This window comes from Prenolepis imparis, unplaced genomic scaffold, assembly GCF_030444845.1.
Source record: "Prenolepis imparis isolate NDT839.2.m4 unplaced genomic scaffold, iyPreImpa1.0 SCAF_15, whole genome shotgun sequence".
Taxonomy (NCBI): Eukaryota; Metazoa; Arthropoda; class Insecta; order Hymenoptera; family Formicidae; genus Prenolepis; species Prenolepis imparis.
The window spans coordinates 7,820,813-7,835,673 of NW_028141173.1; positions in this window are offsets into that span (position 1 = coordinate 7,820,813).

The following is a 14,861-nucleotide window of genomic DNA, read 5'->3' on the forward strand; positions in this document are numbered from 1 at the left end:
AAGCAGTGGTATCAACGCAGAGTACTTATTTGCATGCGAATATTCATTTATAATATTAAGCAGTGGTATCAACGCAGAGTACTTAATTGTTATTAATTTCATATTATTATTTTTACCACAGCTATCTTTTCCAAATATATATTCGTGAGCCAAGCGTCTTTTGATGTGCGTTAGTAAGCCATAATTAGATATGTAATAATTAAACATAACACATAATTATTGCACAGAGACCTACTTGTATTGTGTATCCATATATTGCATCTTGCGTCTTTTTGCATTGGGAATCTAAATAGCCGTTTTCCATGCGATTTTTTATTCTTGCAGTCTTTGTACATACACTTACTATAATCTACGGAACACTGACTCGACATATTTGTATATTGTAATACGATGTAAAAAAAATTATAGAAATAAAAAAATGAAAAATACAGAAATTAAAAATAACAAATAAAAAAGAAGAAATACAACACGCGTAAAAGGAAAAAGAGAAATATCGACACGATAGAATAATACACGTGTACGCACACGCGATATTTAATACTAATCGTATCAGATAACACAAGAATACGTGTCGCAAAATATATAGATCTCGATATCTCACAGATCACGAAGCACCACAACATCGAACGTTACTCGTAAAGATCGTCGCGCTGACTGAATAATCAAATGCCAATATTGCCAAGTAGCGCTGTTGCGCTTTTCTTTTGTTTCACCTAAATACAAACACAACGCTCATATATAGCGTATCAAGAACTTTAAATGCGTTTATGTACGTTGCTTTAAAATCATCTATATAGTTCTTTAAATCTTATTAGTTCTTTAAATAAATTATATATATATATATATATATATATATATATATATTTAAGGAATGACATGGACAGGATAATATAATAATAAATTTTATAGAAAACCGATTATATAAACATATTAGGTCAGGTTAATTAATTAATTAATTTATTTATTAACATCATCAAATTCTGTATTTTCCGATTTCTGCGGAACGCTACGCGCGAAAGGCGAAATCTCGTGCCTGCCGCCGCACGAGTCCACGAGACGCTCATCGTTGGTGAGACAAAGCCAGAGCGATAAATTGTTGGTCTTTGTCTGACTCATCTGTTGGGTTCTCAACTTGATTCTTATCTGAGTAGTTTGGATATGAACCATATCACGGATTCGAACCATTTATTACGTTTTTTACCGAGCGTAACGACGTAGTTTATGTCCACTTTCTCAGGGGGCGCATCAGTACAGGCGTCCGCTGAATCGCGGTGGCCGCTCTCATGTTTCTCTCTGATTCACATCGTTCGCTTTGGAGTTGTAAGCGCTCACAGATCGACTAATGACGTCATCGTGACGTCATAACTTCTGCTCACAAACGCTTATTCCTGCGAGGTAGGGCAGCGTGAGCGTGAACAAGCGTAAGCGCTTACGTTTATTTCGGAACGCATTGTTAACGCATGGTATCAGTAAATTTGGCTTATGACAAGCATTATGACAGAAATAGTTTTTTTAAAAGATGCGGAAACCGACCGCGTGTACAAAATATATGGAACGGCAGATGAAGTAAAGCGTATATTTGCGCAAATATAATTAACTTATCGTCTGCCATCTTGATGCGCTTATAGTCGCTTACAATAGCCAAAACGAACGGTATTCCTAACTGTTGTGTAAGCGCTCAGATACCAAACCGAACGATTGAAAACAGCGCTTATAAGCGTGAGCGCTCACAGCGCGTGAGCGCCCAAACCGAACGCATCCTAAGAGTTAGCACAAGTAATAGGTGCGTACCTTATTATTATTTTAAACTATTATTCTAAATATTAATAACAGTTCTTTTTTTCTCTAAAATATTTATTAATAAAAAAAGTATGTACTGATAGAAAATACATTTTACTGATAGAATTATGGAAAGAAACGAATAATTGTTTATAACTCACTGTATTAAAATTAAATGTTAATCAATAATTATATAAAAAAATGAATGAATAATTATTTTATTAATTATATGTTAATTAATAATTATTTATATTTTATTTATATATTCTATTTATTTATATTCTATCATATTTTATTTAAATTATTATTGAATAAACATAGGAAATATATAAGGATGGATATCCCTTTTTTTGTGGAATGTTTTTATTAATAACGATGAATATTGGCAAATAGATCATGTCAGAGAACGACATTTAAGAATCAATAACTATTTTGAAAATATTGTTCTTTTATATTCTGTCACAGGTAATGATAACTTATTTATATTATTTACTATATATGAATTTTATGAAATAAAATTATTTTATTTAATAAAATTGTAATACTGAATTATATTATGATGAGTGTGTGAGAATCATTTCAAAAATAAATTTAGTACTTAAAATTTGGAAAATTAAAATAAATATATATTTTACAAATTCAGAGGGAGGCTATATGGAGCCACGCGTAAGGTGTAGGTACGCAAATACTAAAAACAAACTTGTTGGAATAACAAATTTATTAAATCTAACCGTTTCGGTCCTTTCTTTGGACCTTCTTCAGTAAATTTAATACAATAAATTATAATGGGGAATCGACATACTGACGCACGCAGCGCAAAAGCCGTGAGCCCCCCGATCGATACCCCACTAAATAGACAAAGTGAAATAATATGTCATGAGGTACTCAAAAGTGGACTCTAATGAAGAGTATAGTAAGGCATTTCCGAAAGGGGGCTCACTCTTACTCACACACTCATCCATCTCACGTTCACACGACCGTACGCGGACGCGTCCGACGCACGAGTGAAGAAGATATTCGGTTTGATGCTATGTATAAGGCGCCAGGTCGTTGAATTGTTCGGAGGGGGTACTGCCGAGAGCCTATGGACTCCCTAAGATTCACAAGTCGGGCTGCCCCCTGCGAATCATCGTCTCCTCACTGAACACGCCGCTGCACCGTCTTGCGACGTTCCTCCACAAAATCATATACAAGTCGGTCCCGGCGGCGGACAGTCATGTGGAGAATAGCTTTCGACTGGTCAACAAACTCGATGGAACTTACATTGGTGACAATTGTGAACTTATTTCACTGGATGTGGTCTCTCTATTCACTAACATCCCATTGGATTTGGCAGTCGACGGCATAGCCGCGAGGTGGAATTTCATAGAGAATAACTGTACGATACCGCGCGTGGAATTTTTGGGGGCAATCCGGCTTGTTCTTCACTCAACTTTTTTCACCTTTGATGGCATAATCTATCAACAAACCTTCGGAGCGCCCATGGGCTCTCCGCTGTCTCCCATAGTAGCCGATTTAACCATGCGCGATTTGGAGAGCAGGATGATAGGAGACCTTCCTTTTGAACTCTCGATCTACGTACGCTATGTTGATGATATCGCGTTGGCCGTCTCTCCCGGGACGAGGCAGGAGATACTAAGACAGTTTAACGCGTGTCATAATAGATTACGGTTTACTTTGGAAAGGGGGGGCAATAGACTCGATTTTTTGGATGTTACATTCTAAACCGGGGATATGTTGAATTCGACTGGTACCATAAACCAACATTTTCGGGAAGATATCTGAATTATTACTCCTGTCACCCTCTCTGCCACAAGAGAGACACAATATTTGGTCTAATAGATAGGGCTTTCTGGTTATCACACCCAAGATATCACCAAAAGAACCTCGAATTGGTCATTGGGGTGTTACGTGATAATGGGTATCCATTGCAACTGATTTTTGAAACATTTCACGAAAGGCTTAGGACTTTGTTTGCGAGAAATAAAAATAATAATTCAGGTGACGCTAACAGAACACCTGATACTAATTCGGCTCGCGTTGCATATTTTAATGTCCCATACATACCCAAATTGTCCGAGCGGTTTAGCCATGTGGTCCGTGATCTAGATGTAAAAATGTCCTACACAGGTTTGAATAAGTTACGCTCGTTTATCCGCGTGCATAAAGACACACTGCAGAAAGACTGGCATAATAACGTTGTATACAAAATTTCATGTCAAAATTGTAATGCCTCTTATGTCGGTCAGACCAGCAGACAGTTGAGAACACGCATTAGGGAGCACAGAAATCACATAAAAAGAAACACCGCGCAAAAATCCGTGATCACGGACCACAGGCTGAATAACCACGAATTTGATTGGGATAACGTTGAGATCTTGGATGAGGAACCGTTTCTAAGAAAGAGACTTGTATCAGAGATGCTGTTTATCAGGCGCCAGATAAATGGCCTAAACCGACAAGAAGACACAGAGTGTCTAAGTCAAGCATATATATCTGTTGTGACAAATATGCCTCAAATTTCCTGAAAGACGGTCTTCGTTTAATTGTTATCGAATTCCTTTATAGAGCCATAAATCATTTATAACATTAATTTCCATACATTGTATGTTTGAGAGAGGGAGATAGAGAAAGGGGGGGAGCGAGAGGAAAGGGGACAGTGATAGAGAGAGAGAGACTTAGGGGTGAAGGGTGAGAGAGGGGGAGAGAGAGGGAGAGAGAGAGTGGAGAGGGAGAGGGATAGGGAGAGGGAGAGAGAGAGAGAGGGAGAGAAATAAATTCCACACATTGTGTTTGACTTTGACTTCGATAACAGGCTATGAGCCATTGTATGGCGCTTTATAAATAGCATCAAACCGAATATCTTCTTCACTCGTGCGTCGGACGCGTCCGCGTACGGTCGTGTGAACGTGAGATGGATGAGTGTGTGAATAAGAGTGAGCCCCCTTTCGGAAATTCCTCACTATACTCTTCATTAGAGTCCACTTTTGAGTACCTCATGACATATTATTTCACTTTGTCTATTTAGTGGGGTATCAATCGGGGGGCTCACGGCTTTTGTGCTGCGTGCGTCAGCATGGGGTGGAAACTCCTATATGAAAATATAAACCGTATTAGTTCATGTTAGTATATTCGCCCAGATGGCGGCTATGTCGTATTTGTGACGTCACATTAGAAAATATGGCTGACTATATTTACATCAGAGCATGCGATAGTTCGCACAGATTATAAATAAATAAAATAATTCACACACAGTGCACACTACTAGTTTCAATTAAATCTGTGGTTTCAATTATCTGTGAATAGTTTCTTCGCACTGTTATTTTTCTGCGGCGCCAAAGAAATCGAGGCGCTAGAATACATTGACGTACACAGGTATAAATACATTGCGATTATTTCACCGTAACAGTTTTACATTCGTTTGTATATTATTGTACTTAATATTACTTTTACATAGACATATGTTTTGTATTCAGGAAAGAGAAAGGATTTGATACATTTTATATATCTAATATGGCAAAAGTTGAATGGATTTGCATTGTACCAAACTGTAAATCAAATTCAAGAGTTCCTGGTCATTTTTTCCCTAAAAATGTCACGTTATCGCATAAGTGGAAAGAAGCTATTAATAATAATATTATTTCAAATGTTTCATCAGAAGAATTAAGGAAATACAGAATATGTCATCTGCATTTCTTGCCTAATGATTACATTTATTCTCGAAATCGTCGAAGATTGAAACATAACGCTGTGCCCAATGTAAATATATATAATATAGAAACAAATATAGCAGAAACACATGATACAAATATAACTGAACTGCATTCACAAGTTGAAATACATGAAGTTTCTGACTTATTAAATGAACAATATGGAACAAGTACACAAACAAATACAAAAACTGATAATGAGTTGCAATCTAAAATTAGCAGTTCTATAAATGAAATCTCTACAAGTAATATAGAATGTGTAGAAACAAATGCGTCGCAAAACATTCCAAATGACTCAATAAATGAACCAATTAATCGTGCCAGCACACCAAAAACATCAAGAAGTATACTTGCTTCTATTACCAGGCAATCCCAATTAACACCAACAGCACGAAAAATATATAAAAAAGCTGTAATGCTAGCAAAAGAAAAAAATCAGATGAAAGCACAAGTAGTACGTTACAGACAGCGTTTGAAAGATGCAAAAAAATTTGCAGATACACAATTTTGCAATAAGTTTAATACTTTAACTCCAACACAACAATTATTTTTTAATATGCAATTAAAGAATATAAAGTATTCTCCTAAGGTAAATTATATAGAGCTTTTTAATGAACTAAAATCTTCATTACAATCAACATGTCCAGAACAAAGTTCAATATATTTGAAAAATATATGCTTAAAATTACAATAACTTTATTTCTATTTACAGACAATAATTTTATTTTTTAGAAAATAAAAAATCATTGGTAGATAACATATATAACTATTTTTTAATTACTTTATAAATGTTTTATATACAAAATCATGTATTATAAATGTAAGAATCATGTATACAAACTGAAAAAGTTAATATTATTATGTACAATTATTTAAAATAATGCATATATATTGATTGAAGCTAAAAATACTAATATTAATATTTTAAATTAATATTAATATTAATATTATATTATAAGATATTTGTAACAATACAAAAGTATCTTTTTTTTAAAATGCTACATCATATATTATGCAACTATTTTATAGGGAAGAAGATTTACACTCGACGAAAAAATTTTAGCATTATCATTATATAAACAATCTGGTTCTTGTTACAAACTGCTATCAAAATTGTTCGTACTGCCTAAGTGCTAAAACTCTGAAATCTTTGTTACAAACAATCTCATTACAACCAGGAGTTAACAAATTTCTTTTTGAGCATCTACAGCAGCACGTTGCACAAATGAATAACGAACATGATAAATTATGTGTATTGATGTGGGATGAGATGTCATTAGAAGCCAATATTCAATACGATCAGTTAAATGATAAAATAATTGGCTTTGAAGATTGGGGACATAGACGTACATCTCTTATAGCAGATCATGTATTGGTATTTATGGTACGAGGAATTGTAAAAGGTTAGAAAATTCCATTGTATTATGGCTTTTGTAAAAGTCAAACAAAATCTACACAATTATTGAGATGTATAAAAGAAATGATAAAAGAATTAACCAAGACTGGCTTGAAAATTATTGCTACTGTATGTGATCAAGGAGGACCGAACATGACATGTGTTAAAAATCTTCTTCAGGATTCAAAAAGCGAATGTATAAGAACAGGTCAAGAGTATCGTAAGTATAAAATACATAAAATAATTTAAAAAACATAATTAAAATATAATTAGAATTTAAATATAATTAAAATAAATAAAATAATTTTTTATTTAATATTTCAGGAGATATTATTCAACTTTTTGAACAACATATTGTACCAATATTTGATCCACCACATCTTTTAAAAGGAATCCGTAACAATTTACTATTTAAAGATTTGGAACTTGATACCACCATATTGACAGAAAACGAACGATAGTTTGCGTCGTGGCATATCATAGAAATGGCATATAAAATGGATATATATACAAACACATTAAATTGCCAAGTACCAAAATTAACAGATCAACATGTTATAAAATCAAAAATTAAAAAAATGAAAGTAAAATATGCTGCACAAGTTCTAAGTGCAAGATTATCAGCATATCTAGAATATAATAGCAAGATCAAAGGTAATTAAACTAATCTCATTATTATTAATACTTTAGATTTACTAATTTGCATATAATCAATAATTGTAACAATAACAAATAAATATAAACTGTATATAATCTAATTGCATGTAATTTATTCATTTTTTTCAGGAGGATTTATTGAATCACAGATTGGTCCATTACAAATACCCAGTAAGGCAGGATACGATACAGCAATGGCATTGGATCTTTTCAACAAAATTTTTGATTCCGTTAATGCACATACCTTGCATCCACAAACTCCTCTACGTGTAGCAGTTACAAAAAATAGTAAGCATCATACATTTTGGCCTTATGCCATTAAACGATTATCTAACATGCGATATGTCGATCCGAAAACTAAACTTCCAGTTAAATGTATTCCATCGTTAAAAAATTGGGTATTTACTTTGCGTGGTTTTCAAAAAATATGGAAAATTGTTGAAAGTAAAGAAATAAGATTTTTAAAAACAAGAAATATCAATCAGGATCCTCTAGAAAATTTTTTTGGCTTAATTCGCAGTCATGGACGCAGAAATATAAATCCGTCTTGTAGTCAATTTTGTGGATCTTATAAAACATTATTAATTAATAATTGTACTGCAAAACGATCTATAGGATCTAATTGCGAAAACATAAATAATGGCGATTTATTATTTAGTTTAAAACAGTTTGTAAAAAATGGTAGTTGTGTAACTAATATTACAGAACAAACGGAAGATTTTTTAACAGAATTCTCTCAAATTAAAAATATAGAAAATACGCACAAAACATATCCACTACAAGAAAGCAATAGATCATACTGCTGGCTGGGTTGTAAAAAAAGTTTTGTCAATAAAAAAATTTAAAAATTGTATAACATGTAAAGAAAGTCTTTTAAGTACCGACACATCAGATAAAGAATATATACAAATAATCAATGCAGAATATGTTAAAGAAAAACCATCTCTAACGTATCCATCTATATGTTTTTTGAAGGATATATTTTTTGAAGTTGATTCTATTTTAAATGAAAATATTTCTTTAGTATGTTTTCGTAAAAATGTTTCTGTTTTATTACGTGAGCGTGTGTACGAAAAATTAAACTCAAATTTTGCTAAATGCATCGAACATAAAGAAGAATTAAAACTTGCTGTTATACAAGTTATTATTAAATTATTCCTATACACATTTTGTAAAACCGTTAACAGAATTTTATTTGGTCGTGACACTCGATAGCTCGCAACACTATATTTAAGCAAGCTATTGAACATTATAAAAAAAAGCAAAAAAGATGTTTAAGAAAAATATAAATATTGTTCTTTTATTAGATAATAAGGTATGTACAGTATATACATTTAGATTTTTGACAATATCTCAATATATTTGATAGATCAAAGTTTAGGTCTACTTATGATTGTAGTATTAATTCTAAAAATTGTATTTTTATATATTACTAAAAAAGTGCGATTGTTAACTTGATAATAATAAATGTTATTATTAAATATAAAAATAAATATAATTTAAAATGAACAATTTTTATTATTGAATTAATAACATATTGTTACGTCCAGACTCAAGGAAGGAAGAGTCGAAAGGAAGGACGTAACTAAATTTAACTTTTCGAACGACGGCAGACTATCCGTCTGTTCGACCCGAACGAACGTCTGAGCCCAAATAGGTCAACGACCGCAAGGGTCGCTCTTACTCTATTTAAAGGGCCGTTCGCTCGGTGGTCCCTTTTTGGCAAGAGAATTTAATCTCTTTTACGCAGGATGGGACCTTGTGCGATCCTGGTTTACGGGAATGAGTGGGAACGGGTTATTAATAAATGAAAATCATTTATTTTGAAATTTATAAATTTATTCCTAATATAAAGACGAAAGAATTTATATACATAATAATATTATTGACGGACTTAGTTGCTAATGAAGAGTGAATGTATGTGTATGTGTCGCGGGTGATACATTAGTACGGAGGTCTTCAATCGGGGCAGAAAGGGGTAAGAGTTATTGTTTAAATTTTAGGGTCCCGATTGGTGGTTACAATAATTTAAATGGCAATAGGTATATACAATTAGTGTCCATGTGTGTGCGTGTAAGAGAGACTTCTAGGTTATATGAGTTCGGTAATTATGGCGGTAGAGGGGGGATAGGTTCGTAGGAGAAGGTGTGCAGGGACGGCTAAAGGATATCTACGCCCGGGAACATACCAGGGGATGATGTTATTCCTATTAGTGGTCTCTAGAAATTCGCGTAAGGCCTCGTGGTCTACGGGGCCTGGACCAATCGTGAAAGCTCCCTCAGGGACTTCTCGTATCCCTGGGAGCTGGTTTATCAGCCAAGCTCTGAATTGCTCGTATGAGAGCTTGGCAGGCGATTCTGATTCCTCGGAATCGTCGTCGCTGATATCTACTACCTCAAACCCTTCCGGATGTTCCCTATTTACAGAGGACGTTGGGGATGAGGGAGGAGAATCTTCAAGGGTGATTGTTGAGGGAGCCGGAGACGGAGATCTAGGTGGGTCAGGGCGTTCGGGAGAAGCAGGGGGAAGAAAGGGAGAAGGGCTCCGCGGAGAATCGGCGTCCTCAGAGGAAACAGAGGAGTGAGGGGAAGGGGCCCGCTGAGGTATAGCGGGTTCGGGAGAAAGAGGAGAAGGAGTTCGCGGGGAATCGAAAAATTCTGCAGAAGCAGAGGTAGCGGGAGACGGCGTCAGCGGGGTTTCTATATGTTCGGGTGAGGAAATAGGAGAGACCGTAGGGTGATATGTATTAGTTGTCTCTGTGTGGATCGGTGTGTTAATTTTTCCTAGGGAGCCGAAGGTTTCGCCCGCAGCCAGACTCCGTGCCAACGCTTTCTTTAACCGCCTATTACGCCGGTTTCGCGCCAATTTAGCAGCGGTTCGCGAGGATCGTCTCCTTGGATTTTCCATACTTATGGAGTGCGCAGGTAGGTGTTAATTATTCCAGGTGTGAATCTGGCTACGGACTCCTCCGTGAGGATGGTGTTCCACTCACAGTTGTTCACTCGCGAAAATCGTCGTACTCGGTGAGCACTGGGCACACGATGATTTCACAAATGTCACTGCGAATGCTCACGAGTTCGAGATTCACTCGAAGGATGGTGATACAACTTTTCGCGAATGATCCGCGTGCGTAGGTTTGAGAAAAGATTGATATTCTCTGAGAGATGTCACGGGTATATATACCTTCTTGCTCCTCCTTCCCGTTAGTTTGTTAATATTTCCTGACGAATAGGGAATTTTTCAATAACGCCCTTTCAGTCCCGGGGGCGTCTCTTGATTTTAAAAGTTTACCGGGATTGGTCAGGGCTTTTGTTTAAGGCCCTAGGTTTTGACCAATGGAGAATTTGTTGAGGTTTATATTTTTATTATCCTCTCGAGATTATCTCGGTGATCTGTCAGGCGGCATTTGTTTGGATTCGGTTATCGTTGTTAGTCTGGTAAAATTTTATTCGTTTTCAAGTGGAAGTTTTCTTCTAAATTTTTATTGATTTTCAAGTGGAGATTTCCTTCTAAAAAGTTTTTATTGCTTTTTAAGTAAAATTTTCCTTTAAAAGAAAGATTTTTATTGCTTTTCAAGCGCGAGTTGTCAACTAGTCAAAGCGAGAATTTCAGACACCGCGAGTTACATCTGGTATATATCTCTCCTTTTTTTATTTTTATTTTTACGATTAACCGTCTCCGGTCAGCTGCTTCGCCTGCCAGATCATAGTCTTATTCCCACGCCTGTGATTTTTCAATCATCGCCTTGCATTCTTTGAAAGAAAAGAATCGTGGAGTCCACAGGACGTAACAATATATAACATTGCCATTTTTCCTGCGGATAAAGTAAATTTTTATTAAAATATAATTTAATATATTTTCATTCTGTATCGGTACTTTTGATCTTTTTAATAAGATTAAAAACACCGATACAGAATGAACATATTATTTATATTTTATTATATAGTACATTATATATATATATATATATACATATATATATACGGTCGGCCATATTGTATATTAGTTCGCTCATGTATATTCGCCCAGGTGGCGCTTCAAACACTATTTTAAAGCAAAGTATAGGAGTTGGTTATCTATTTTACTTATAATCTGTGTGCGTCAGTATGTAGATTCCCCATTATAATTTATTGTATTAAATTTACTGAAGAAGGTCCAAAGAAAGGACCGAAACGTTTAGATTTAATAAATTTGTTATTCCAACAAGTTTGTTTTTAGTATTTGCGTACCTACACCCTACGCGTGGCTCCATATAGCATCCCTCTGAATTTGTAATTTATCAATGCAGGGAGCCTACATTGTTGACTTATTATATATATTTTATTTGCTCAATGTTATACATATGTCTATATATAACTGAAAAATATTTTTATATTCTTTTTCTTTTTAGATTTTAAATCACATTTTCATAGTTAGGCGAATTGTGTCTTTCAATTATTGCTGGCCCAAGATTTTGAATAAATTGTTCAAAAGTATATCTGCTGATACAAAAATGTGATTTAAAATCTAAAAAAAAGAATATAAAAATATTTTTTAGTTATATATAGACATATACATTGAGCAAATAAAATATATATTCATCTTAATTTTCCAAATTTTAAGTACTAAATTTATTTTTGAAATGATTCTCACACACTCGTATTCAGTATTACAATTTTTATTAAATAAAATAATTTTATTTCATAAAATTCATATATAGTAAATAATATAAAGTTATCATTACCTGTGACAGAATATAAAAGAACAATATTTTCAAAATAGTTATTAATTCTTAAATGTTGTTCTCTGACATGATCTATTTGCCAATCATCACCTTCATCGCGTTATTAATAAAAACATTCCACAAAAAAGGATTATCCATCCTTATATATTTCCTATGTTTATTCAGTAATAATTTAAATAATATATGATAGAATATAAATAAATAAATAGAATATATATAAATAAAATATAAATAATTATTAATAATTAACATATAATTAATAAAATAATTATTCATTAATTTTTTTATATAATTATTGATTAACATTTAATTTTAATACAGTGAGTTATAAACAATTATTCGTTTCTTCCATAATTCTATCAGTAAAATGTTTTTTTTCTATCAGTACATACTTCTTTTATTAATAAATATTTTGGAGAAAATAAAACTGTTATTAATATTTAGAATAATAGTTTGAAATAATAATGAGGTATATAATACGTACCTATTACTTGTGCTAGCTCTTAATCCGATTATTGCTGAGACAGCGCAAACATGATCCGATTAGTCTAGGGGATTTTTGGACATGAACCGATTGAGTACCACTGCTCGGTCCGATTAGAGATCCGATTAGTTGTCGTAAATACCCCGGTTTCCTTTCTCTCTATTCCTAGGCTAGGGAGAAGAGGGCGCTCTCTATTTTTGTGGTTCAACCTGCATTCACCGGCTATACCCCAGGGACGCCGAGAGCTAGGGATCCTTTGAATAGACGTAAGGCACAGGAGTGGGAACGTTAATGGTTAGGGGGAGGAGCTTCGCTTCGCGAGTATTCTTCGATTTCCTCCAAAATGGAGATTATCTGATCCAGAGTTATGTCGCCTTTTAAATAATCATGCATCAAACAAGAAATTAGCGAACTTATGATATAGGTTTCTAATTCTAACTGTTGTAGGTGTCAATTATTCATTTGAATTCTTATTAATTAGATTTTATGCTGATTAATTGAATCAGTTAATTAGACCATCTGCGTTTGCTCTATCGTCTAGGATCGTAACGTCGTCTAAACAAACAAGAAATTGGTCTATATCAATATGTCCTGCCACAACGTCGGTCAAGAGTCCGATAATTAGAGAAATAATTGAAAGTCTCGTCACTCGTTATTCCTTGTATGTCTTCGTCCGAGTATTCGGGTTGCATTTGAATTAAATTGACAAGATGATGATAAAGATAGATTTATTAGTTATATATAAGAAAATGTACAGTTATATTAGTAGGTCAAATAACTAGCGTATTCATCTATTAAATATGAATCTTCCGGAGTTTAGGTTTTTAGTTGTGGAATAAGATCCTTAGAGGAAGATAATTCCTGAGAAATGTTTTCCTTTTGTTGGATGACAAATTGACATAACTCAGCAAACAATGATAATTCCTGGGAGTCTACTGGTGAATTGGAAGAGCTGTTTGTTGCAAGAACGATTGTTAGTCCGTGAGGAACACTGATAGAATTTGTTTGTGTGGACGAACTTTTCAACTTGCGCAGCGTTTCTGGAGACAGGCAAACCGTCTCGCAGGATTTGACACGCGGTTTATTATTTTCTATTGCGTGTCGCTTAAGCCAGCGCAAAAAGGAAGCGACTCTATTAGCGCGTGTTTTCGCACCGGCCCTATGATTTCGTTTTCTCCGGTGTACTGTTTTATCTTTTGAATTTTTCATCTATAAAAAGGGGTTATTTGAATAATTAGTATTTATTATAATTCTGATGAGAGTTTTAATATGATTCATGGGGAAAATATCAATATCGAGTCAATATTTTCATGTATCTTTAATTTCTAATACAAAGAGGAAGGTCAATTGGTAAAAGAAAAGTGTCTTCGGGCAATCCGAGAATGCTCGTTGACGAAGAAGTTATTCAGGGTAATGATGGGAGATTTGTCAAATCAAGGGCATTCCTAGAATGCTCGGTGGTGAGAGGATTTTAAGGGTACGGTAAAGAGTGTTACCTGGGCGTGCGCTCGGTAACAGGGTAAATGAGGATTGGACCACGTCCGAATAATATTAAGTTTTCTTGAAACAATGCCTATTAAGTACCTCGCCTCCTGTTATCGATTTTTCCTATGGATAGACAGGGCTAAGGAAAATGTCTTCGGGCAATTCGAGAATGCTCGTCGACGAAGGGAATTCCTCAGGGTAGTGAGGGGAGAGTTGCCTATCGGGCATTTCTAGAATGCTCGGGGGCGAAGGGATCCTGAGGAAGCAGGTATAGAGAGTTGCGAAACTTACATAAAGTACGCTTTGCAATTATAGGTAATTAAGGGTCTAGATCACATCCGAATAGCAACAGGAGCTCTGATTATTATGTTAACGTTATCAAAGATTAATATTGATATTTATTTATAAGGGTGATGGAAAATTGGATTAAAAGTTGACTGGCGTTAGGAAACTGTTAGCTGTGTGCTGTGTTTAACAGTGAATTTCTTTTATTTGTTTGGAAGAATGAATGATATGAAGTAAGATTTAAAGAAGGATCACCAGTCTAGCACAGCTTATGTAAAGTAAGGGATAAGAGTTCGCCGGGGTAGTTTGGTACTTACCTCGTAATGACGATGAGCTCTTATC